We start from the raw sequence: 16,863 nt of genomic DNA on the forward strand, positions 1-16,863 counted from the left end.
TTGTAAAGCGCTTTGGATAAAAGGTGCTATATAATTTATATACATAATAAATGACAACTTGCATTTTCCAATCTTGCCCTCAATACTCTCATAAACTACTTCTCCAAAGTGAGTGACACCCACAGCCACAACACCAGAGGGAGCAACCATGATCTGGTACCACCCAAATTTAGAACAAACATTCTCATTCTACTGCTCTGCCACCGAAATGTGGAATGCCCTGGCGGTCCACCCATAATTCCGACAACCCGCTGTTCCGAAGGGTCGCTGTTCCGAAGGGCCGGTGTTCCGGCGATATATTTGGGGGTCGGTGTTCCGGCGATATATTTGGGGGTCGGTGTTCCGACGATATATTTGGGGGTCGGTGTTCCGGCGATATATTTGGTGGTCGGTGTTCCGACGATATATTTGGGGGTCGGTGTTCCGGCGATATATTTGGGGGTCGTTGTTCCGACGATATATTTGGGGGTCGGTGTTCCGGCGATATATTTGGGGGTCGTTGTTCCGACGATATATTTGGGGGTCGTTGTTCCGACGATATATTTGGGGGTCGGTGTTCCGGCGATATATTTGGGGGTCGTTGTTCCGACGATATATTTGGGGGTCGTTGTTCCGACGATATATTTGGGGGTCGGTGTTCCGGCGATATATTTGGGGGTCGTTGTTCCGACGATATATTTGGGGGTCGTTGTTCCGACGATATATTTTTGGGTTGAACTCGGCAGTCGACATGCTCATTCACACTGGACGCGTATTGTGCGATTATATTCGCCACTCCTCTCCTCCTCCACTCCTCTCCTCCTCCACTCCTCTCCTCTCCTCCCCTCCTCCACTCCTCTCCACTCCTCTCCTCCTCCACTCCTCTCCACTCCTCTCCTCCTCCACTCCTCTCCTCCTCCACTCCTCTCCTCTCATCCTGCTTTATGTCATAATTGGTATCCTTTCTAGGCGATCAGGTACACGTGCCGAAGCGTTGGTCTTTAATAAATGCCCTGACAGCACTAAAAGGATGTGTATCACTGCTTTCTTTCAAAATTGGCCTGGAAAAAAGGAGACCACAAGGGGAGGTTATAAAAATGTCCCCATCTCTTTTGTCTCATATAGTGTTTGTATTTGTTGATGGAATTCATTATTGTATTCAGGGCGGGAACCCCTTTTGGTGTTTTGAGCATTATGTTAAACTTAAGCTATTGAAAAAAAGGCACTGAGTGCCGCGCTACGAGCTTGTAGATCTGCTATTTTTGAAAAATCGTGAAAATGTGGCACAAATCTGTGAATATATAACGTTTTTAACTCAAATCTTTGCATCTCAAACCAAAGCTTGATCACTTCTAAATTCTAAAAGCATAGATGGATCACCCTTCTTCTATTTTCACAGTCACCTCTGCCCCAGACACGATGACAGACAGTATGGAATGGATATAACTAGTCAGGGGGCCAAAGCTGATATTGAGACATAAGCTAACACTTCTGGGTACAAGCTGACAACCTATCCAGTATTCATCTTTAACCCCGTGCCATGTGTTCTTGCCTGGTTGTCATCTCTGAAAAATATTTTTTATGTCATTTAGGTCATTAAACTGCAATGCATCTTCATAACAAACAAACTTGCCAGAGGGCCCCATGGATTGATTACTTCCACTTCCGTATTTGACACTGAAGTGCACCCTTGCTATTAAAGGACCCACAGGGGTCCTTGGAGTGGTTCCAGGGGGTCCCCAGATACATTTGTTTGAACCACACAAACCACTTCAAAATCTTCCAAAAAGTTTGGAAGATTTTGAATAATACTTTACAAAAACATTCTCTTCTGGGGGTCCGGGGTTCTTGACGTGAAAACGCTTGAGAACCAGTTAAGATAAGATAAGACACTCACAAATAAAAAGCACTTCCATCTTTGTTTCTGCATCTGGTCTCAAAAGGCCCTACAGCATTACATCATTGTGATTTGGGGCTTAGATAAGTAACGTGTCCTACCGTACCGTACCGTACTGATCTACCTGCAGATCTACCGTACCGTACTGATCTACCTGCAGATCTACCGTACCGTACCGTACTGATCTACCTGCAGATCTTAGATAAGTAACGTGTCCTACCGTACCGTACCGATCTACCTGCAGATCTACCGTACCGTACCGATCTACCTGCAGATCTACCGTACCGTACTGATCTAACTTAGATAAGTAACGTGTCCTACCGTACCGTACTGATCTACCTGCAGATCTACCGTACCGTACTGATCTACCTGCAGATCTACCGTACCGTACGGATCTACCTGCAGATCTACCGTACCGTACGGATCTACCTGCAGATCTACCGTACCGTACGGATCTACCTGCAGATCTACCGTACCGTACTGATCTACCTGCAGATCTACCGTACCGTACGGATCTACCTGCAGATCTACCGTACCGTACGGATCTACCTGCAGATCTACCGTACCGTACTGATCTACCTGCAGATCTTAGATAAGTAACGTGTCCTATACCGTACCGTACTGATCTACCTGCAGATCTTAGATAAGTAACGTGTCCTACCGTACCGTACCGTACTGATCTACCTGCAGATCTTAGATAAGTAACGTGTCCTACCGTACCGTACTGATCTACCTGCAGATCTCAACCACCCTTTGTTCGCCTTCAAGCCAATATGGACTCCGGATCTGTGATGTCTCCTCCACTCAACATCATCTTTACCCTCATACAATAAAGATTATCTTTAGGATTCTAACTCAACCTCCTCTCCTCTCCTCTCCTCTCCTCTCCTCTCCTCTCCTCTCCTCTCCTCTCCTCTCCTCTCCTCTCCATGCCAACAGAGCATTTTTGGCCTTGGGGATTATTTTGACAAGTCTGAAGCAAAATAACTCGGTGTATGAGTTGGATCCATTACTATTTGAGATTCAATGTTCCAGTTGAGAGAGAGTCAATAAGCACAAGAGCTCCGTGGCCCCTAATTCTCCCTCTGAGCTGAAGAACTGCTCTGTTCCAAAGTTGTCAAATTCAAAAGGCCCATAAGTCTCACATAGCCAGAGGATCAGAGATCTACTGTACTGTACACATACTGTACTGACACGTCATCTGGTGACATCTAAATCCAATGTAGTGGCTTAAAACTGTCTGGAAACGATTCTGAAAGTTAACCACTTTAAACCCTATAGATCTATAGTCTTACACCAAAATCTCTTCGCCCATTATACCATGCCCAGAATAGGGACTCGTAAACAAATAAGCCATAACGTGATGGCACATCCCCCTTGAGCAGAACGGCTCGAGAGTCTACAAATCACCTTGAGAAATGTGACAAGAACACTGTGATGCGTCGTTATCGTTCAGGGCTAGTCCAATAAACAGGCTGTAAACATAACTCAATGGGACCTCAAGAAATGGCATATTTTAATGATTGCCTGGGATACTTATACCAAAATGAATGGGTCCATGGGATATGAATATGAACAGCAAAGACATAGATGAAAGCAAATACGACCTGTTACATCACGAATCAAGTTATTCGATCATATGAGTCAGTTGGTCGGGGCGCCCCTCGCAGCGCCGGCCAGAGGGGGTCATCTGTCCTGGAGAGCTCTGACGTGTCTTTGCTTTTCCAGACACTATATAGAAAACGTTCTCTCTCTGTGACCTTGCTTGAGCACAGCTAGGATGCACACTCTTATAAATAATAGTAACTGCTTAAAAGGTCTACTTTATCCCATCAACTGGCCAATCAACTGTCAGTCAAATCAATTCAATTCAAAGGAGCTTTATTGGCATGAGAAAACATACATTGCCAAAGTCAAAACATAATAAAAACAAGAAATAAACATGGGGAAAGTATGTACAGTTGGAAAGGGTACCGCATTGTGAAACAAATAGCAACAATCTTTTGGGAAAAATCAGCAGCATTCCCCCCCCCCCAAACTATTTAAATAGTATACAAAACGACCTCAGATTTCCAATGTGTTTAAAAGGTAGCAGCTCTGTTTATATGCAGTATGTCAGAGGTCCACTCTGTGCACAGTGTTTATGTGTGCCAGTGTTGTTTTTGGAAGCAAATTTCTATTTCTAGTTTTAGTCATAGTCTCTGGAAATGTTTTCATTTAGTTTTAGTCGCGTTTTAGTCACCTGGAATGTTTTAGTGTTAAGTCTAGTTTTAGTCGACTAAATATCATGAGATCGACTAGAATGTATTTTGGCGGGCCTTGATGCCGTCGCAATGGCTGATTTTACACTTTACAGCGTGAAAAGTGTTAAATGACTTATACCGGATCTCTTGTCCAGTAGTCCCTTCCTAACATTTTAGTCTAGTTTTCATTTGTTGACAAAATCGACAGTATATTTAGTCATATAGTTTTAGTCATCATAGCTTAGTTTTTAGTTTTTAGTTTCCGTCAGTGAAAAAAGGGTAGTCGACGAACATCTTTGGTCTTAGTTTTAGTCGACAAAATCAACACAGTGCAGTAGGTCTATGTCAGAGGTCTACTAGGTACAGATAGTGTTTAGATGTGCAGTAGGTCTATGTCAGAGGTCTACTAGGTACAGATAGCGCAGAAAACACAATGGTCAGTCACTGTCTCCTCCTTTCCCCCCCCCCCCATTACCTCGTCCGGTAGGAATGCATCCTCCGGGGCCCGGCTGGCTGCACTGGTCCTGTTCTGTACTAAAAGTAGCAGGTTTAACAGCCCTCTGCGCACCACTGCATTCCTGCAGTTTGAGGCAGAATTAGCAAGGCATTTCTTTATCAGTACGCACGACATGCTATAAAGCTCATGGCTGTGGAGCTGTAAAATACCACACCGTCATAAAAACATCGCAGGCCCGACTCATTAGAAACCTCAGGGGGGCTTGGGAGGTTGCATGTGGGCACACAACTAAGTCAGGTAACTACAGTTACTGTATAGAGTACAAAAACACATCCAAAATGTTTACTTCTTATTAAGTGCTATTTTTAACATTTTCGCAAAATAGGAACCTCATGATTGAAGTGGTTAACGGCCGTCCACGATAACTATAACCATGGCGATAATTATGTGAGCATCTCTGTGAGGTTGGCCACTTCCAACAGGACACATGGCTGTTGATGGACAGATGGAAAGCTGTGACCTTGTTAATACGGGGCAGTTAGTACTAGTAACTAACTGAACTCCCAGTTTCAATCACGCCTTAGGGCCGATTCATACTCCTATTTTACCGCTGTAGTGCCGAAATGATTTCGGCTCGTCAGAAATTTTCAGTAGCACCGAAGAGCCGACTTTAGGACGGTACCCGCCCCCCCCCCCCCCGAACCTCAAATGAATCGCGCCTTACATTTCCACTAGCACCGTGCAACAGTCGTCATGCTACTGTGGAAACACACACTCAGTTAATTTAAAGTTGGTTGAACTCATACATAAACGAGTGAAATTAGAAAAGTCATTATAAACAAGCCAAAACTGGAACACTATACAATTGAAGCTGATAAATGATCTTTGACTCTGGACACCCCTGTTAAGGCCTATTCATACTCTAGTTTTAGGTGTTAAGGTGACCACCAAAACGGCGGTTAATAGTAAAAACAGAGAGATATGTTCGGGTGAGCGGTGAGTCGCTTATCAGTATCACCGCGGCGTGACGTCATGTACAGTAGTCTTCCCAACTACCGCAGTGGTCACCTTATCACCTAAAACCAGGAGTATGAATAGGCCTTTACAAACACTCTACTGTAGCGATGATTCATATTTAATATAGAAACTTACACAGTCAGGACCACAATGGAAACAAGCCCTGGTCTGGGCTTTTTGTGTTATCCTATTAGACGCATTACCGTATATTGTATAACTGTACAGCTTTTTTGCAAACTGTTAACAGTTTAAGGGCCCCAGACGGAGATCACCGTCAAGTTCAAGTTCACGGCCAAGTTGCCCGAGACGGAGATTGATAAATAGGACGGAGATTAATGATATCAAAACCGGTCGCATCGCTCCACAGCCTAGGAGCGCTTGTTGCCCAATCCTCGGTGTTGCACAACAGTGACACGTCATCAAAAATGTTCCCTGCCTGTTTAGCGGACGACAACGAAAATCTTAAAACGTTCATAACTCGCGATCTAAATCATCCCGTCTAATTATGAAAAAATATCCTGTGTTAGACGGCGCTCCGCGGTCCAGTCGCTAGTCGGGATTTATTCTTACCTCCCGTTGTTGTCGATCGACTCTAGAGTGGTGTGGCTATTGTTAGCTGCTACACAGACATTCACAACAACTTCCGGTCCCCCGGTAAAAGTGGTCCGGGCGCTATAAATGATGGGCACATTTTATTAATGGATTAAATAGGTCCGGGCCCTCAAGGTGTTAATAAAGTATTCGATCAATCAAAAAGACATGTGCTGGTTTAATTGGCCTCCTTCTGTGGGGTGGTATGTTTTGTCTTGAGAGGTTGATGAAATCAGGCCAGAGAACTCCAGCAGGTGTTAATTAATTAAAGTGCACCGCCTCGTTTAGCCTGGACGTCATTAATCATGGCTTTTAGGATGTTGTTTGACATGGAATGCATTCAGGGCAACAACACATGGTACATGCTGCACTGCAGTGTCTGTGCCAGTGTTGTTTTTGACAGTACATTTTGATTTTAGTTTTAGTCATAGTCTTTTGAATCATTTTCATTTAGTTTTAGACCACATTTTAGTCACCTGGAATGTTTTAGTGTTAGTCTAGTTTTAGTCGACTAAATGTCATGCGATTTTAGTCGACTAAATCCATAGTTGATTTAGTCGACTAAAATGTATTTTGGCGGGCCTTGATGCCGTCGTATTGGCTGATTTTGAGCTTGCTGAAAATATACAAGCTCACAACGCGTCGCGCTTGTAGATCGGCTATTTTCAGCATGCAACCAAGTGGAAAATGACTTGTACTGGAATTGGATCTCTTGTCCGCTAGTCCCTTCATAACATTTTAGTCTAGTTTTTATTTGTTGACGAAATTGTCTATAGTATATTTAGTCTTAGTTTTAGTCATCAACTCATCATAGCTTAGTTTTCATTTAGTTTCCATTTAGTTTTCCTCCGTGAAAAAAAGGTAGTGGACGAACATTTTTCGTCAATAGTTTTAGTCGACAAAATCAACACTGTCTGGAATGTCAAACTGAATCACTCACACACTCAATAACAACCAGGGGTTAAACAGTCTACTCTGAATTTGTTTTAATTTCAAGGATCTCTAAATTTGATATGCATCAGCCCATGGACCCCCCATAGTGAAAGTGGGGTTTTATCTCTAATCTAAGGTTAAACAGTGTTATTGCTAGACATGATTATATGGTCCAGAATACCTTTTCTCTGTTTATCTTCTGTGGGTATAGAGGTAACTAAAGAAACTAGAGAAACTCTGATCATGATAAGACATTCCTGTACGTCGTTCCCTAATCTAACTGTCAGTTAGATTAACTATCAGTCATTGTTTGCTGGGGACCCCCTGTAGCCTCCTCTAGGGGGGTCCCCCAGACCCCATGTTGAGATCCAATATACTGTGGACAACATGGCAGGTTGCCTGTGTACATTCCTAGTGCAGAACACCACTGTGTTCTGACGACAGAGGGGGTGTCGTATGTCCTGTCGTATACTTTGAGGTCCGGGCTGCCCGTTTAGCCTAATTTACACTCTGTAGTATAAAATAGAAATGTACAGATACCAGTTATTCCTTCCTGATACTGATTCTTGATTCCAGCTGCTGGTGGCGCTATAACAGACCAATCTGAAAAGGGTGGAATTTGTTTTTCCTCTGCCTAGTAGGAACGTGCCTGAAAGAAAAAGAAAATCACAAAACCTGCATGCTGCGTTCATGATTTGAGGCCTTTTGTTAAAAACGGGGCAATCCTGCAAACTTTGGAAGCCAAAGTTAGCCAATTAGCATGGAATATGAAATATCGGACAGATCAGTCTTGATCACATGACTATACAGATACTGTGTACCGATTTGTGAGATTTTTGGATAGAATCTGAAGGAGCAATACTTTTTTTTTTAAATGTGTTTTACAAAAGTGGACAGACAAAACATACTCTCTGCCCATGCCTTTGGCCTGGTGGTGACATTTTGCAAAATATGGGACCAAAACAAAATAAAGAGACATTCCGTTATTTTCTAAATTCTTCTGAATAATGTGAATAAGCATGAAAGCATTATACACTGTAGATCTTTAAAACGAACTGCAAATACAGGAAATACGTCTTTTAGATCCTTTTACATTGAAATGCATTTGTTTTCGTGTGCACACATGCGCATGTGTGCACACATGTGCATGTGTGGCTGTGTGCTCATTTTACGGCACCACATTAACATCTCCTTAGGTGTTTGTGTGGCGGCCAGCGTGTGTGTGCACGTTTTAGGGTTTTACAGGTAATGTGTTTTGTGGTTTTGTGAGCTTGTTGGGAAATCCCTCAGACACTAAGCAGAGATGTTAAAATATTTGCATTGTGGGGATAATGACATGCTGGGTACTCTGTCTCTACTCTGACAGGACAGTTGTGGTGAGAGCGGTGTGCCTTAGGAGTGATTTTAATACCTCAAAAAGACAAAGAAAGAAAGAAAGAAAGAAAGAAAGAAAGAAAGAAAGAAAAATACCATTATTGTATCAAAAGTAGGCTAACGACAAAGTATACTATAAAAACCGGTGAAACATTGGCCAAATTGTCAAATAATATTTGAGAAAGGGGCTAATATTGTGAATAAATAGCTGATCTACAAGCTCATAAGGCCTCGCAATGCAAAGCCTTGTGAGCTTGTAGTTTGGCTATTTTCACAAGATTTATCTACTGGAAATCAGTCAAACTAAATGCCTACAATTCCAAGTGCTTGTCAGTTCAAATATGATTAGTTCGCTGACTGAAAGGTTTGGGAACCTTTGTGTTCTCAGTTTACGGTCTCTCAACGCTTTCCTGTTGTGTTTTCAAGGCAACACCTAAAATAAAACCACTGTTGAAACAAGAGGTCAGCTAGCTGTCACTATGTCACGCCCCAGGACACTGGTTGTCACACAGCAGATTTCGGCGACTAAAACTATGACGAAAAATGTTCGTCGACTACCTTTTTTCACTGCTGAAAACGAAATGGAAACTACTGCAGATAGACAGGACAGACAGGCAGGCAGGCAGGCAGACAGGCAGATAGACAGGACAGACAGGCAGGCAGGCAGGCAGACAGGCAGATAGACAGGACAGACAGGCAGGCAGGCAGGCAGACAGGCAGATAGACAGGACAGACAGGCAGGCAGGCAGGCAGACAGGCAGATAGACAGGACAGACAGGCAGGCAGGCAGGCAGACAGGCAGATAGACAGGACAGACAGGCAGGCAGGCAGACAGGCAGATAGACAGGACAGACAGGCAGGCAGGCAGGCAGACAGGCAGATAGACAGGACAGACAGGCAGGCAGACAGGCAGATAGACAGGACAGACAGGCAGGCAGGCAGGCAGACAGGCAGATAGACAGGACAGACAGGCAGGCAGGCAGGCAGACAGGCAGATAGACAGGACAGACAGGCAGGCAGGCAGATAGACAGGACAGACAGGCAGGCAGGCAGGCAGGCAGGCAGACAGGCAGACAGGCAGGCAGATAGACAGGACAGACAGGCAGGCAGGCAGGCAGACAGGCAGATAGACAGGACAGACAGGCAGGCAGACAGGCAGACAGGCTGGCAGATAGACAGGACAGACAGACAGGCAGGCAGGCAGGCAGACAGGCAGGCAGATAGACAGGACAGACAGGCAGGCAGGCAGGCAGGCAGACAGGCAGGCAGATAGACAGGACAGACAGGCAGGCAGGCAGGCAGACAGGCAGATAGACAGGACAGACAGGCAGGCAGGCAGGCAGGCAGGCAGGCAGACAGGCAGGCAGATAGACAGGACAGACAGGCAGGTAGGCAGGCAGACAGGCAGGCAGATAGACAGGACAGACAGACAGGCAGGCAGGTAGAGAGACAGGACAGACAGATAGGCAGGCAGGCAGGCAGAGAGACAGGACAGACAGACAGAGACTAATCGCCAGGCTTTAGACTGACTGGATCAGGCTTTCCACAGCTACCCCACAACACAGCAGGCACTGTCTGTGCACACAGCAGAGCAAAAGCTAGCTGTTGTAACCATAATGCAACAATAACTACAAACAAATCTCACTTGAATTGGATTGCAATCCTTTACAATTTCACCATTAAAAAAATATATATATGTCTTTTTGCCCCCCACCCAGTCGGGGGCCCCCGGGCTACAGCCCACCCTAGCCCAATGGTAAATGACTATCAGAATATACCCTACCTTTAAAGGGATATATTCCTAAATTCATCATAACATCCTTTCAACTTCTATTACCTCATGCATTGATGTAAAGGGTTTCATGAGCAAATCACCACTTGTCTAAGCTTATGAATTCTCTACATAATTGACTATAATGTATAGCCTAATGTGGTTTCAACAGAGGAAGTGATTTTGGATGCCAGGGCATTCATTTACTGCAGAACCTCAACCTTTCAAGATTTAAACGGCGCTTTGGAGATTGTCAGGTTCAGATATTAACATTAACCATTGGGCCGACCATAGCTGAATGGTTAGTGAGCCCGCCTAGCGCGCGCACGCACGCACGCACGCACGCACGCACGCACGCACGCACGCACGCACGCACGCACAGTTAGGCATTGTTCAAGATACCGAAATGTACTGAAGAAATGTTTTCAATTTACATTTTAAGATGTAGGCTATAATGTGTTGGCGTGTTAGCACATTTCTGGTGTACCATTTCAGTGGCCTTGTGGTTACAAAGTTTCCACCCTGAGACTGGGAGATCGGGTGTTTCAATCCCCAGCCGAGTCATAACAAAGACTGTAAAAATGGTACCCAATGGCTCCCTGTCTGTTTGGAACTCAGCATCAAGGAATGGACTGGGTAAACATTTTTATTGTAATTCACTCTGGTTAACACCTTGAGGGCTCGGGCCTATTTAATCCATTAATAAAATGTGCCCATCGTTTATAGCGCCCGGACCACTTTTACCGGCGGACCGGAAGTTGTTGTGAATGTGTGTGTAGCAGCTAACAATAGCCACACCACTCTTGAGTCGATCGACAACAACGGGAGGTAAGAATAAATCTATCACGACTAGCGACTGGACCGCGGAGCGCCGTCTAACACAGGATATTTTTTTCATAATTAGATGGGATGATTTAGATCGCGAGTTATGAACGTTTTAAGATTTTCGTTGTCGTCAGCTAAACAGGCAGGAAACAATTTTCGATGACGTGTCACTGTTGTGCAACACCGAGTATTGCGCAACAAGCGCCTCTAGGCTGTAGAGCGATGCGATCAGTTTTCATAGCACTCATTTGACGGAGATTAATCAATCTCCTTCTCGGGTAACTGACCGTGAACTTGAACTTGACGGTGATCTCCGTCTTGCGCCTCCTAGGTGTTAAGAGCCGCTGTGACATACTAGTGACATGTCCAGGGGGTGTAATTATACATCAAGCTGCCTCGCGCTATGGAAACAGGAGATAGGTTCCTGACCTGCTACTGGGTTACATGGCTCGGGAACCATTGGTTCCTACATCAATGGTGATATGTAGGCATTGCTCAAGATACATGCATATCACATCTTTGTCTCTGCCAGGCCGAAGACATGGCCGAGACTATATTTTGCACCCTGTCCGTCCGTCCGTCCGTCCGTCCGTCCGCCCATCTCTGGCACCGCTGGCCCGATCAACGTGAAACCGAGCACACACACTCCCTGAATGCCAGAGCAGAACCTCTGCCCCAAATATTTAACATTGGTCTATTATAGCGCCCCCCTTTCCGCATGCTGCTACCTTGTCGTGGTGGAGAGGCTTGCGCGCCTCCGTGACTCAGAAGGCTATACCGGAGGGGGTTTATACCCTCAGCAGGTTCAACCATGCCGGGCAGGTTTCTAGAGTAGAGGCCAGACGAAAAGCAGCACCTGGCCCTCCAGGTTGGGCGTGGGGCTGGACACAGTCCGGACAGAAACGACTGTCCTCAGGAGAGATGCTCCTGTACTCCGGTCATGAAGAAGACAACGCCTCCCACACCCAGGGAGTAGCACTGATGCTATCCAAAGCAGCACAGAAAGCACTCATAGGATGGGAAGCCCATGGACCAAGGATCATCACTGCATCCTTCCGAACTAAGAATAAGAGGATCAATATGAACATCATACAGTGCTACGCTCCTACCAATGACGGCGAGGAAGCAGACAAATATCAGACAAATTCCAAGATCGGAAGGGACAACACAGGGTACGAAGACATCATGGGAAGACATGGACTGGGGGCCATGAATGAAAATGGGGAGAGGCTGGCGGACCTGTGCGCTATGAACAACCTGGTCATTGGCGGCAGTGTTTTTCCCCATAAGAACATTAAGGCCACTTGGGTATATCACCAGACCAAATAACTGAGAACCAGATTGACCATGTCTGTATTAGTAAGAAATTCGGTCCATGCAGGATGTAAAAGTAAAGAGAGGAGCAGATGTGGGGTCAGACCACCACCTTGTTGTAGCCAGCCTGAAGCTGAAGCTGAGAAAGAACTGGATGCAGGCACACACAACACAACACAGGTACAACACAGCTTCCTTGAGAGAACCCAGCAAGCTGGAAGAGTTCAGACTAACTTCAAGTTCTACAGGAGCTGCTGGAAGAGGACGAGAGTACGTGGAAGGAGATAAAAGTGGCAGTAACATCTACCTGCATCCTGCTTGGCCCCAAGAAGCACCAGCACAAGGAATGGATCTCCGAGAACAGTCTGCGAAAGATTCAAGGCAGGAGGGAAAAGAAGGCAGCAGTGAACAACAGCCGGACAAGAGCGGAGAAGGCCAAGGCACAAGAAAGGTATGCAGAGGGAAACAAACTAGTAAAGAAGAGTATCAGAGCAGAAAGTATATGAAAAACCTGGCAACAAAGGCAAAACAAGCAGCAAGAAAGGGAAACATGAGAGAACTGTACAACATAACCACGAAGCTGGCAGGAAAGTACAGCAAACCAGAACGACCTGTGAAGGACAAAGATGGAAGACCGATAACAACGGGAGACGAGCAACAGAAGAACAGATGGATGGAGTATTTTGAGGAACTACCCATAGACTGCAATGCACCAACCATGGAAGAAATCAGGAAGGCCATCACGCAGCTGAGACATGGAAAAGCTGCAGGACCGGACAACATTCCTGCAAGAGGCATTGAAGTCAGACCTAGAAACCACTGTTATGGTGCTTCATCCATTCTTCAGGAAGTTATGGGAGAAGAACAAGTGCCAGGAGATTGGTAAGAGGGCTACCTCATCAAGATCCCAAAGAAAGGAGACCTTAGCAATTGCTCAAATTATAGAGGGATCACACTGCTATCAGTGCCAGGGAAGGTTTTTAACAGAGTCCTCTTGATTTGAACAGGATGAAGGACCTCATCGATGCACAACTCTGCGATGAGCAAGCTGGTTAACGCAAGGATCGATCCTGCACAGACCAGATTGCAGCGCTGCGCATCATCGTGGAGCAGTCAATAGAGTGGAACTCCTCCCTGTATATCAACTTTGTGGACTATGAGAAAGCCTTTGACAGCCTGGACAGAGAGTCCCTCTGGAATCTTCTTCGACATTACGGGGTGCCAACCAAGATCGTTTCCATCATCAGGAACTCCTATGAGGGACTGACATGCAAGGTGGTCCACGGAGGGCAGCTCACAGAGGCATTCCAAATGAGGACTGGGGTCAGACAAGGTTGTCTGCTCTCACCCTCTCTTCCCGTTAGCCATTGACTGGATAATGAAGACCTCCACGGCACAGAGAAGGTATGGAATTATGTGGACACCTTGGAAGCAACTTGACGACTTGGACTATGCAGATGATTTGGCACTACTGTCACACACCCAACAACAGATGCAGGAGAAGACCAACAACTTGGCAGCCGTTTCGGCACAACTCGGACTCAACATCCACAAAGGCAAGAGGCAAGCCAAGATCCTCAAGACCAACACAGCCAACACCAATGCAATAACACTGGACGGCGAGACATTGGATGAAGTTGAAGCCTTTACTTACCTAGGCAGTGTGATCGACACGCAGGGGGGCACAGAGGCTGACGATAGAGCTCGAATCCGTAAAGCCTGTGCATCATTCGTCCTATTATGGCACATCTGGAGTTCCAAAGAACTGACTCCCAACACCAAAGTCAGGTTCTTCAACACCAACATCAAAGCAGTCCTCCTATACGGAGCAGAAACATGGAGAACTACAGCTGCCACCATCAAGAAAGTGCAGGTCTTCATTAACAGCTGCCTGCGGAAGATCCTCCACATCCGATGGCCAGACACCATAAGTAACAATGAACTCTGGCAGAGAACAAACCAGCTTCCGGCGGAAGAAGAAATAAGGAAACGCAGATGGCGATGGATAGGCCACACCCTACGAAAGCCTGCAAGTACCATCATAAGACAAGCTCTAACCCACAGGGCAAGCGGAAAAGGGATCACCCTAGAAACACCTGGCGCAGAGACCTGGAGGCAGACATCAAGACCATGAAGACGACCTGGAACCAACTGGAGAGAACAGCTCAAGACAGAGATGCCTGGAGATCGCTTGTTGACGGCCTATGCCCCAGAAGGGGCAGTAGGCGTAAGTAAGTAAGTATTATAGCGCCACCAGTAGGCCGATTTTTAACTTATCTGGTAAGTAATTCAAATAATGTAAATACTAGTACAGTAAGAGTATAAAACATTAACATCAACTGAAGCATTCCAAATTTGACTGTAAATTAAATATAATTATATGATAAATTGTGTGGTATTGGACTGGCATACTCGCCGATACGGATAACAGTACTTTAAGCCGTAACGGCAGCTTTTCTGATACTGGTATCAGAAGAACTCTGTAATATGTTTCGCTGCATGTTCTGTGTTTGTTGGTTATCAATGTGACTTCTGAACCCCTGAGTCTTAAGGAAATAGTCTCAGAGCAAATTAGTGTGTCAACCAATTTTTGCTGACATGGCAATATGTCTTTATTTACCACCACACAGAGAATTTGTATGATTAAATTCACTACGAATGGCCTGGGGGGACCAGTAACATGAAATACAAGTTTGGCCATTGTGTGCAGAGTGCTGCAGACCTCTGAAACTCCAATATAAACTTGTTTACTGCACACAGCGAGTCCTCCCAACCGCAAAACTCATCCAAGACCAGCAGTCATTTATTCTTTTCATAACTTCAGTTTTAAAATCATCCCTCTGTATCAACTTGCAGTTAAACCTAATGTCATCGTCTTTTGATCACCCGAGAGCCATAACAGACATATCCTTTTACAAAATAACAGCAAATCCCTGCAAAACCCTCACTGAGGTGCAGCCTGGCAAGCGCCTGTGGGTTTACGGTAGGTAAGTACAGACAGCACGGTGGCATGAGAAGATCATTGCTGTCAGGCAGAAACCTCTTTTCTCCATATGTGACCAGATTTGACTGAGAGCCTGCCATTGTGCAAATTCCAGCTTTTCACCAGAGGAGAAAGACTTTTTTTTCTTCAAAATGAGTTAATAGCACAGGCAAACTCTTCACATACTAGAGAAACATGTCTGAAATAAGTGTCAGAGCTGAAATCGACATGTAAACCGGACAACATTCCTGCAAGAGGCATTGAAGTCAGACCTAGAAACCACTGTTATGGTGCTTCATCCATTCTTCAGGAAGTTATGGGAGAAGAACAAGTGCCAGGAGATTGGTAAGAGGGCTACCTCATCAAGATCCCAAAGAAAGGAGACCTTAGCAATTGCTCAAATTATAGAGGGATCACACTGCTATCAGTGCCAGGGAAGGTTTTTAACAGAGTCCTCTTGATTTGAACAGGATGAAGGACCTCATCGATGCACAACTCTGCGATGAGCAAGCTGGTTAACGCAAGGATCGATCCTGCACAGACCAGATTGCAGCGCTGCGCATCATCGTGGAGCAGTCAATAGAGTGGAACTCCTCCCTGTATATCAACTTTGTGGACTATGAGAAAGCCTTTGACAGCCTGGACAGAGAGTCCCTCTGGAATCTTCTTCGACATTACGGGGTGCCAACCAAGATCGTTTCCATCATCAGGAACTCCTATGAGGGACTGACATGCAAGGTGGTCCACGGAGGGCAGCTCACAGAGGCATTCCAAATGAGGACTGGGGTCAGACAAGGTTGTCTGCTCTCACCCTCTCTTCCCGTTAGCCATTGACTGGATAATGAAGACCTCCACGGCACAGAGAAGGTATGGAATTATGTGGACACCTTGGAAGCAACTTGACGACTTGGACTATGCAGATGATTTGGCACTACTGTCACACACCCAACAACAGATGCAGGAGAAGACCAACAACGTGGCAGCCGTTTCGGCACAACTCGGACTCAACATCCACAAAGGCAAGAGGCAAGCCAAGATCCTCAAGACCAACACAGCCAACACCAATGCAATAACACTGGACGGCGAGACATTGGATGAAGTTGAAGCCTTTACTTACCTAGGCAGTGTGATCGACACGCAGGGGGGCACAGAGGCTGACGATAGAGCTCGAATCCGTAAAGCCTGTGCATCATTCGTCCTATTATGGCACATCTGGAGTTCCAAAGAACTGACTCCCAACACCAAAGTCAGGTTCTTCAACACCAACATCAAAGCAGTCCTCCTATACGGAGCAGAAACATGGAGAACTACAGCTGCCACCATCAAGAAAGTGCAGGTCTTCATTAACAGCTGCCTGCGGAAGATCCTCCACATCCGATGGCCAGACACCATAAGTAACAATGAACTCTGGCAGAGAACAAACCAGCTTCCGGCGGAAGAAGAAATAAGGAAACGCAGATGGCGATGGATAGGCCACAC

The sequence above is a fragment of the Electrona antarctica genome (assembly GCF_951216825.1).
Source record: "Electrona antarctica genome assembly, chromosome: 5".
In the NCBI taxonomy this organism is placed as follows: domain Eukaryota; kingdom Metazoa; phylum Chordata; class Actinopteri; order Myctophiformes; family Myctophidae; genus Electrona; species Electrona antarctica.